Here is an 11,312-nt window from a genome sequence, read left to right as displayed (position 1 = left end):
CAACAAGGTCAACCCTTGCAAGGACAAAGCCAGGGTCAAGTCTTGCAGCAGTAGGCCCAAAATCCTAATGTCCTAGGTCAATAGGTACAAAATCCTTTTGTCCAAAGGAAATAGGTCCAGAATCCCTATGTCCAAGGGCAACAAGTGTGTAATCCTTATGTCCAAGGGCAGTAGGTCCCAAATCCTCCTTTTCGAGGGCAACAAGTTCAAAACCCATATGTTCAAGGACAATAGGTGCAATATCCATATGTCCAAGGTTAATAGGCTCAACAGCCTCTTAACCTATATGTTGCTTATTAGCAACCTATGACTAGTCAATTTCAAGTTGTTCAAGGTCAAAATCCTCCCTATGGCCAAGGTAACCTACAATGGAGGCAAAATCAAATGCCATATATCCAAAATCCCCCACTATGGGGCCAAAATCCTTACCAGTAGGGATGGGCTCCTTCGATTGGACCCACTTATCGACCTCTAATGCCTTTTAATACTCAATTTTCATTCTTGGCCACACTAGAGTTGTCAGATGTGTCTCACCTTATGAATGATCCAATTCATCATTCACCATACTGGCCTCTAGTTCTGTCCAAGATCCCGAGATATTGTCCTAAGTTCGATGGGAAAGAAAAAGAAGACCCCCAAGCCCATGTGATGACATATCACCTCGGTGCTCTTCGAATTCTTACATTGATGATTCTATTCATCTCTGTCTTTTCCAACGAACCCTCACAGGTGTTGTAGCCAAGTGGCACATCGAGCTTTCTCGAGGTACTTACCATGACTTCAACTCTTTAGCCATGGCTTTCCTCACGCATTTCCAATTACCGGTTCACTATGAAACTGGCACCTATTTGCTCACATCGCTTAAGCAATATACTGCGACACACATCTCCAATCACATCCATGAATGGAGACGTAGACGTCGCCTGATCAAATTCAAGATTGTTGATCAGTTTCTCACCGAATGGTTTACCAATTCATTCGTCACCTCAATTGCTCGTGATATAGCTATGGGTGGATGTGTTACCGAAGAACAAGCCATTGCTTGTGCCCAGTACTTAGATCTTATTTAGTCTCAGTCTGGCACTTTGTATGAGTTATTACCCGATGCTCTGCGGCCATCATCCAATCCCATGACATCAAAGTCACATGCTACACCTCTTGTTGATGGAATAATTGGTTCAGTGTCCCAGACCCCTGCTAAATCTTCTTCCAAACAGAAGTCGGTCTCAAACACTACTTCTAATAGTTCCTCCCAAAATCCATCTGGCCCTGGTAAAACCTCAGAGATCCACGTTGTCCAGTCTACCACAGCGGACAAATACTCGAAAGATAAGAAGAAAGGCAAAGGCAAGGGTAAAGCCGATTCCCCAAAATAGGGTCCTCTTAAGTTGTTTGTTGGTGATTATTCTCAACGGAAGCCTAAGTATCCTGCCTCATTTATGAGGAGGATCATTATACTAAGGATTGTCCCCAACGGTCTGAAGTTAGTCGTTTTCTCAAAGGGACCTCAGCTGTCCTCAAAGAGCCATTTCCATCTCAGCAGAATCAAATGGTAGACCAACCTCAACCATCCACTTCCTCAGGATCTCAAGTGTTCATGATGAAGACGCCTATTAATGTGGTTACTAGATCAAAACATTACCAAACTCCTGCTCCGATAGCCGGGAAAGAGAAAGAGGCCACCCTTTCTTCTTCTGCCCCAAGTTCTAGCCCTCTTCATATTGAGCGCCCTAACCCAGAATCCGCTATTCGGCCACCCTCTCGAGGTGTGATACGGAAATCCTCATACAATCCCAACACTCGAGCCGCTCAGCACTATAATATTGTTAAGGATTTGGCTCAGGTGCCATCAGCTATGTCAGCTCTCGAGGTACTCCAAAGCTATCTGTCTCAGTGGAAATCCTTGTTGTCAGCTATTGTGCGTATTGATCCTATCGATTCAAATTTGATATGTTTTGATCTAGAGAACCATGTTCCATGCCTACCTCATCAGATTTCCTTTCTCATTCAAGAAATCATCAATGAGAAAACCATTCATAGGACTGTCATCGATGAAGGTTCTTCTACCTGCATCATGTCAGTAGCCTGATGGAAGGCAATTGGTTCTCCTACTTTGAACCAATCCCCGAACACTTTGGAAGCTTTCAACGGCCGCAATTTGTGACCCTTCGATGTCTTACCTATCTTTTCCATTACTTTGGAGGGCAAGACAGTACAAGTTGAGGTAGAGATTGTTGGCGCTAATCTCAATTATAATCTTCTACTCGGACAAAGTTGTACCCATTCCATGCATGTTGTAGCCTCCTCCCTATTCTGCGTGATTCGTTTTCCCCATCAAGGGAAGATCGTCATTGTCGACTAGTTGTCCTTCTTTGCCTCTTCCTCCTCGGATGGCAATGTTCCGTATGTCAAGTACACTGGTGCTCCTTATGAGAGTGTGGGGGCAAGTCTTTTTAAAGATTCTGCCTTGATGGGAATTTTTCTGCTCCCACCTCCTCATGTTGCCTCTGTCAACATGATCTTGGTCAAATCTGATCCTTGGGTCATAACTTCACTAGATCTTGTTGATACCTGGGGCGAGGTTATGCCACTTAGTCCTACCGAAATCAATTACGTGGAGATTGTTTTGGCCTCAAGTTTCGTATCCTATGATTCTCATGTTTTGAGGAATTCTCTCGATACATATTCGCAATCCCCATGGCTTGGTGCTTTGGAATCTCCTAATCCCTTAGCTGAGACTTTTCTTGCTGACGAAAGTATCATGGAAGTAATTTCTCTCGAGGAACTACCTTGGAATGATACTCATCATCGTTCCTCATTCTTGCCTCACCCGATGATCATGTCTACCAGTCTTCAGGAGTTCTCTTCTCATTTTCCTTCTCTCTCACTTTCAGCACTGATCCTGACTCATGAAGTATGGTAAAAAGGAAATTTCGGTAATATTACCCAAACGATGCTAATTGATATTTCTGTCAAACCTGGTATCACTAAACATGTCCATATCGGGGTAACTTGTTCTCTGGATGAGATCAAGACTTATACTCGTCTGTTTCAAGATCTCCGTGATGTGTTTGTGTGGTCATATGAAGAAATTCCTGGCATTTATCCTAGGATCGTTGTGCATGAAATCCCAACTTATCCTCACGCGAAGCCTGTTCATCCTAGGAAGGCATCCGCTATCAAAGGTGAAGTTGAAAAACTTCTCAAAGTTGGATTCATCTATCCAATCCCTCTTATAGATTTGGTGTCAAATATTGTATCGGTGACAAAAAAACAAGGCACGATCCATGATTGGGTTGATTACCATGATCTCAATCATGCCTGTCCTAAGGATAACTACCCTGCTCCCTTCATTGATTAGACCATTGATGAATGTGCTAGGAGCAAAATTGTTTCCTTTATGGATGGTTTTTTTGGTTACAACCAGATTAACATTACGCCGGTCGATCAAGAAAAGACAGCTTTTATCTATCCATGGGGTACTTTCACGTACAAAAATCTCCCGTTCGGCCTCAAAAATGTTGGGGTTACATTTCAGCGGGTGATGTTCTATGCATTTCATGATATTCACAAGATTGTTCAGCCTTACTTGGATGACCTTCCCGCTCATTCTCGTAAGCGCCAAGATCACCCTAACCATCTTCGGCAGATTTTTCTTCACTGTAGACACTATGACAATCGGTTAAACTCACATAAATGTGTTTTCTGCGTAGAATCTGGACAACTCCTCATCTTTTTCGTTTCCAAAGACGATATTCACCTTGATCCACTTAAAGTCGAGGCCATTGTAAATTTACCCCCTCCATCTTCATTGCACCAACTCCAGGGCCTACAAGGAAAGGCAAATTTCCTTCATCGTTTCATTCCCAATTATGTTGGGCTAGCTTCAGGCTTTACCCAATTGCTTAAACAAGGAACGCCCTTTGCCTGGGATGAGGTTGCCCAAAATTCTTTCAGTGACCTCAAGGTTATCCTCATAAATGATCCTTTGAAGCATCCCCCGGATTATCATCGCGATTACTTCCTTTACCTGGCCGCAACCCCTAGCACCATTTCTATGGTATTGATACAAGACGATGACGAAGGAAATGAACATGTTATCTACTACCTTAGTCTTAATCTCCTCGACATCGAAACGTGTTATGCCCATGTCGAGAAGTTGGCTTTGGCTGCCATATAGGTTGTTCAACGCTTTTGGCACTACATTCTCTTACGCACTACTACTATGATTTTTGAATGCAACCCCATGACCTACATCTTGACTCTTCAGTTACTGGGGAGCAATTATTCTAAATTGATCGTCATCCTGCAAGAATTCAGTTTGGTTTTTATCACTGCCAAATATAAGAAGTCACTAGTTTTCATCGAGTTGACTTGCTCCCTTCCTTCTACGTCTCTCCCCACTGGTGCAGATGAACAACATCCGGACGAGACTCTTTTCCTGATCAGCACCCTTGACCCATGGTATGGTGATGTCATTATGTATCTCCAGACGTCCACGTTCTAGTCCACGGTTACTAAGGTTGATCGCCGATGGATTTGGTATCACTCCCAACCCTACCATATTATTAGCGATAATTTATACCGTGTCGGTGTCTATTCAGTTCTTCACCAATGTTTTACTCTCGAGGAGGCTGAGAGAGTTCTCAATGAATGGCATTCTGGGTCATGTGGTGGTCATATGTCTGGCTATGCTACCACTTAGAAAATCCTTTGCGTTGGTTATTTCTGACCGTCCATTTTCAAGGACTGCATCCTGTTGTTCATAAGTGCCATGAATGCCAAATTTACCAACGCAAGATGCGCCCCCCCACCCGCTCACCTACACCCCATCATTACCATTGGCCCTTTTTCCAAATGGGGCATTGACTATATGACATGTAACCCTCATTCGGTCGGGGGGCATGGTTATCTTATCCTTGCTGTGGATTATTTCACCAAATGGGCTTAAGCGATGCCTACATACTCTGCAGATGGTAAAACGACGACTCAATTTCTTTTCAATCACATTATTTCCAGGTTCGGTGTACCTCAAGCCATTGTCACAAACCATGTCTCTCATTTTCAATATTACATGATGGCTGAGCTGACCTCTACGTTGGGTTTGCGCCACGATGGCTCAACCCCATATTACCCTCAAGCCAACGATCAAGCTGAAGCTGTGAACAAAGTTTTGGTTACAATGCTTCAGTGTACTATTGGGACGCACAAGTCAAATTGGCAGATCATGCTCTTCTTAGCTCTCTGGCTTACCGAACCTCGACCAAGGATGTAACTGGTTTCACACCATTCCAGCTTGTCTATGGTCTGGAAGCAACATTACCGATTGAATGCGAAATTCCTTCACTCAAGCTAGCTGTCGAACTTCTCCCCAAAACATCACCTCAGGAAGAGCATCTCTTATATTTAGAATGGTTGGATGAGACTCGCCATCTCGCTGCTTTGGTAATTGAAGCACAAAAGAAGCGAGTCAAGCCCCATTTCGATCGGTCGGTCTCAACCCGCGTCTTCTCTAAGGGTGATTTATTTTTATTATACGATCAAGCTAATGATAAGTTGGGGAAGGCAAGTTCAAACCCATGTGGCATGGGCCCAACATTGTAAAACATGTTTTGCAAAAAGGGGCCTATGAGCTTATTGATTATGAAGGCAATCCTTTGGACAAGCCCCGAAACAGGCTTTATCTCAAAAGTATTATGCTTAGGTCATCTTGCATGGTTACTTGTGTACATTAGTGTGTCATTCATTTTAGTGCAATGTGGATTGGTGTGTTAGTTTTCAAGCAGCTTTCCTGTTTACTATGTATTCCCTACTTTGCAGATGTCTGTGACTCCTCACATCAGTTTCGCTAATGGTGCTTTCCATAGTACCCGGAATCTATCCTCCGTGGCGTGGACCATTTATGACCCTCATGGTGAGTTGATTGATCTTCAAGGTATTTTTTTAGGTCACGCAACTAATAACATTGTTGAATAAAATGCAGTCATCGAACCATTTTCAAAAGCTATTGCTCTTGACATTCAAGAGTTGGTTGTCAACCTGGATTCACAGCTTGTTTTCCTTCAACTCAATGGGCAATATTCCGTTAGAAACCCTCAGATATTGAGAATGTATCTACGTATTCGTCTACTGGAAAGGTATTTTGATTACATTACATATCATCATATTCCTAGATGCATGAATACATTGACAAATGCATTAGCTAATTATGTTGGATAGACATTTACGAAACATGTGAAAAGCCAAAACAAATCATTTGTACCATATTAAGTATGAAAATACAATATATATATATATATATATATATATATATATATATATATATATATATATATATATATGGTGATAATGTTTGATACATCAAAACCCCAAAAAATAATATGTGTGTTCAAATAACATCGGTGGCTCGCAAGCCTCATATATCTAGGGCACGCAGGCCTCAAAAATGTAAAATGTTGGACCTAGGAACTAATCAGCATGATGATCGTGGTAGCATGAAACTGCTTGTGTAACACGAGTCAGCAATCGGTGAATCCAGTTCGATACTCCCACCGTGTGTCTTTGGTACTGACGAGGGATGTCTGCCACCCGAGAATACTCTGAGATACCACGAGTCAACCCCTGAAGGTTCCTCGCGATCTCCTCCTCGTTGTGACTCCCCTCCTGGTAAGGAGTGACATCAAACTAGTAGGCAACATGTCTGGCTATCGGGGACATCCCGACAGGATGCTCTAGTCCAACATATGCATTGATAAAACGAAATGTTAGAAACACATATATATCAAAAACAACTAAAAAATCACAAAATTAAAAAATTGATTTTTTACCTTCGTCGTCAAAATCCTCCTCATCTGGCAGTGTCATGTCCGAGTCTCCATGGAATTTGATACCACCGTATGGCCAATCCTCCATGACGATCAACTGTCATCATAGCCATGAAAATAAGGCGAACCTGTAAGACATATGCTGGCCCCTAGTGATCCTAAGCATCAAACGACTCCAACGGGCCATCCGTGGGTCTCGTGGCATCGGAGGATCTACCTCAGTCAACTGGTGCTGGAATAGTGGCACCTATTCCAAGAAAAAGGTCACTAGTATGGATATGAGGCAAAATTGCTTCAAATTCCCCACCTTAGATTTTGTCAGCTAGTGTTTTATGTTGATCTTCATGGCTTCTGGCCAATTGAAGATCTTCAGTGTTGTACAATCGAAGGCATATAGAAATTTTGACTTGTTACTCTTGTGAACAAGCCAAAATTCCACTACTATTTTCTTTCTATGCAGAATAAATTATTGTGTGCAGCTTGTAATCCTTGCCACAATCCATGATGGTCAAAATGTTTAAAATTGACTATTTCATGTTTTCAATCTCATGTCTATAGATAGAGAATAAAAATCTAGCCAAACAGTGTAACCTTGACAGATAAGTAGATAGGTAGAGTAAATAAAAGGAGCTCAACTATTTAATCTGAGCCCTTGGATGTAAAAAGTTTAGATTTAGTTAGTTTACTATTGTAAAGAAAAAGAAAAATGTTGGATAAGGGTTTTCTAGCTCAAATGCACCCTAATAAAGAGAAGAAAAAATGGTAGGATGAGTAGATGGGTAAGTAGAAGAAAGGTTGCAGAAGTATGATGATTGGTTAGACAAAAAGCATATTTATCATTCTCATCATAAAAGTTCCAGATATGAATGAACAATCAAGCATGCAAATGATTTACAAAGTCAATTAATTAACTTCCCCCCATTCATTTCACCCCTTTACTTTACTAATTTCCCATAAATAAAGTTCAAAGTACTCAAAAACCCTTAAGTCAAAGAGGCTCAGAGCATTTCTCTGACTTTTGGAGGGACCGGACCCTCGACTCAATGACTTATGGATGTTAAGTACTAAATTTCCCTCATAAAAGTTCATCCCCCCTTCAGTTCATTCATTTTCCTAAATAATGTTCCTTTCCTAAGGATAAAACACTTTTGCCTAGGAAAAACATTTTTCTCCCCCGCATAAAGCATTTTCATATCAAAAACCCACCAAAACACATTACCCTAAGTATTAATGTTAAATATGTGAAAACATCAAATTCACAAAAAGAGCATTTACTTATTGATTTTTCCCTTTACACTCATCTTTTCATATTAATTATTAATTTTATTATATTAATTCTTGATGAAAAACCCATTTCCCCGTATATATATAGCTCCTACATAATAATTAACACTACCCCTTAGTTTAAATATAAACTATAATATATAGGTACCCCGACCAAAATCTCTAATTGATCGATTGACGATCAAAATAAATAAAGTGCCATTTTAAATCCTTCGTTAATCACCCCGATGGCATAATCCTGCCTTAATCCATCACTAACCTCGATACCGCCGCACTTAAGCGCCCACTAAGTCCCCCAATAGCCTCCATGTAGTTTCCCCGCCCAATCACCGTGCAATCGCTTCCCTCCACATCCGACGGCCCTTATTCATATCAGGCCAACCCAGACACCGAACGATACCCGCCCAATAAATTGGTTTTGCTACTAGCCCCTGATGCTACGTGTCAGCGAATGAGGGGCATCGAGTAGCCTCTTCCAAATACCACCAAGTGCCTAAAAGCATTGCGATAGAAACCGTTTACCACCCACCCACTACATGACAAATTGACCACTATTCACCACGTACCCGCCAAAATTGACTTTCGTGCATAAAGCTAAAAAAGCCCCAAATCATTTGTTTTCAGTAGAATTTCAACTGTAAACCTCTGAAACAAATGAACGCACCTACAAACGTCGAAGCTATCAACCCAAGTCAAATTGCACTCTAAAGATGCCACAGAGCACCCAGTTAGCTTTCCAACCTACATAGAGCCCTTTCGACCATGTAGAGTTGCCGGTCACCTTGTTCAGAACTAGTTTACCTCAATTCTAGGTATTTAAGCCACAATTCATTGAAAAAACCTGTCAATTTCAAAACCGGTTACTGAGTATTCTTAGTTAAGATAAAAATTAATTGAAGAAACTCAAAGAACTCAAACCTACTTTGTGTTGAACCCCCATTCTCAAATCCACAAGAACTGAGAATGGCTGCCCCAATTGCCATGGATGTAAGACCTGTCACCACTCCCCATATAGACCTGGACCATCTTCCCTTAGCTAATAAGGATTTCCAAATAAAGGACACCTCTGTCCTAGAATCCCTGCTCAAAGTACATTGTCGAAGCAAGGATAGACACTTGAACCATCCTGATGAAATTGGTCTTTGGGATTCCAATTTCCCCAAGTACTAGTTCCCAGAAGTCCACATTTTCCCAGAAATTGTCCACTATTGTCATGCCAATTATATTCCTAGTCAAAGAGTAGTCATGTCCCCAAGCCAAACCATATTGTTCACCATCATTGCTGAGTCTATAAATGAAATGCTACAACTCCAGCCAGGGCAAAACCTGACTCCTCTTTCAATTAGAAGCTTATTAGATGAGTTCCCCAAACTTACCACTACAAAATTGGCTGAGATGTTACAAACCTTCATCAAAGAAAAAAGATATATCCCAAAGGATCCTCCTCCATATGTAACTGCCATTTTTCCCATTTGGTCAGGACATTGTAGCCATGATATCTAGTGTCCTAGGTTATACCACTAGTGAATATATTGATGAAATTATCCTAGCTTTCATGTCCATCTACACTCCAGGGCAGCCTCCTGTTGTTATCTATGACTATGCCAAATTTATAGCTAATAGGATGCATGACCAGTTTCTCAAAATGAGCAATGAGAGAGTCTTCAAATACTCCTCTATTTTGTACCACCTTTTTCTATATTTCTAGTCAGACAAGTTTCCATTCACCCTACAGAAGCTTGATACAAAAGGTCAGCCCAGATCAATCATTTTTTGGACTCCATTGGTCCACAAATATCACTCCCCATATTCATATGCTAACTTTATTGACCTATTTTTGCATCCAATTGTGACAATGTTGATAGGAATCCCTCCTCCAAGAATCTATTTAGACATAAAAAGGGTCTTGCAATTGTCAAAACAGTCCAAGGTAGGTGATTGGTACTTGTACCAAAACCATACCGAGATCAGAATCTATGGTTTCATGCTGGCACCATACAAACTCCCAAAATACCTCCCAATGAGGTTATTTTCTTTAGAGTACTACAGGCATATTATCAGTGCAGATGAAACAAACTTTTTCAATGCCAAGAAGAAGGCTAACTTCAAAATAAAGGACCAACTAGGCCCCTTCATATGTAACTCTAGGGAAGCAAGCCGAGAAGCAGATTTAATATTGTAGAGCATGAAATTCCAAAGAAGTTTTGTTTGTAGATATGACCCTTTGGAATTCATTACCAAGAAGAGACAAAAGGTCAAGCTAGGTCTTTTCATCCACCATCCCATACCTGAGATTGAAGCTTATGCCAACCAACCATAGTGGGTGGAAGGGACATTAGTTGATCAGGACAACACCGGGGTAGATATAGAGAATTCTCTAATAAATCTAGAAAAACAAATTGAGGAAGATTCTTTCCTGCAGATGCCAAGGGAATCAAGCAAGCCAAACCAATCAGACATACCAGGTGAATCAAGTAGGCCACACAAATCATACAGACCAGAGACAACCATACATACCCCTCCAATTATACAGACTCCTCTAAATGAGGAGAAAGGCCTAAAGAGAAATAGGGAAGGGGCCACCACTTCAGCAAGGGCAACTTCACAAACTTATGCAGAGATGAGACAAACCAAAATACAAAGAGTGAATCCTATCTCTAAACAAGAATACACAGAGGACACATCAGAGGTCACTAGTACAGAAGGAAATAGGAGCAGGCTTGCTACTCCATCTGGAGGCATGCCAGAGCCTTCCACATCACAAACTCAGATGTTGGAAAGGAAACAAAGTATTGAGGTATCTTCCTTAAAAATACCTACAGATATGGACCAAGACATTAATGAAAGATACAAAGAAATTAAGGCTAGGAATGAAAGGCTTAAGTCCCAAACATATGCATAGTATTTGAAGATGACCCCTACCAATCAAACAAGGCTAATGTCAGCCTTTGATGTTAAAGTGGGTAAAATGCAGATGACTTTCATCAAGCCAACCACTCAGCAGCCAAGAACAGCATCAAATTTAAGAAAGTGGACTTTGAAGTACTGGCAAGGGATATTCATCCCATTAACCAAATTGAACTGCACAAGAAAACAGGGGAGATGATATACTCCACATTAACAGGGAAGGCCATTACTGCCCACCAATTACAAAACTCCCTGAATAATATATCAGCCCAATTTCAGTTGGAGAAGGCTTCCTCA

The sequence above is a fragment of the Pinus tabuliformis genome, chromosome 6 (assembly GCF_031772625.1).
Source record: "Pinus tabuliformis cultivar Carrire ecotype Pingquan chromosome 6, CPIR1, whole genome shotgun sequence".
NCBI lineage: Eukaryota > Viridiplantae > Streptophyta > Pinopsida > Pinales > Pinaceae > Pinus > Pinus tabuliformis.
Note: the sequence above shows the minus strand (reverse complement) of the source record.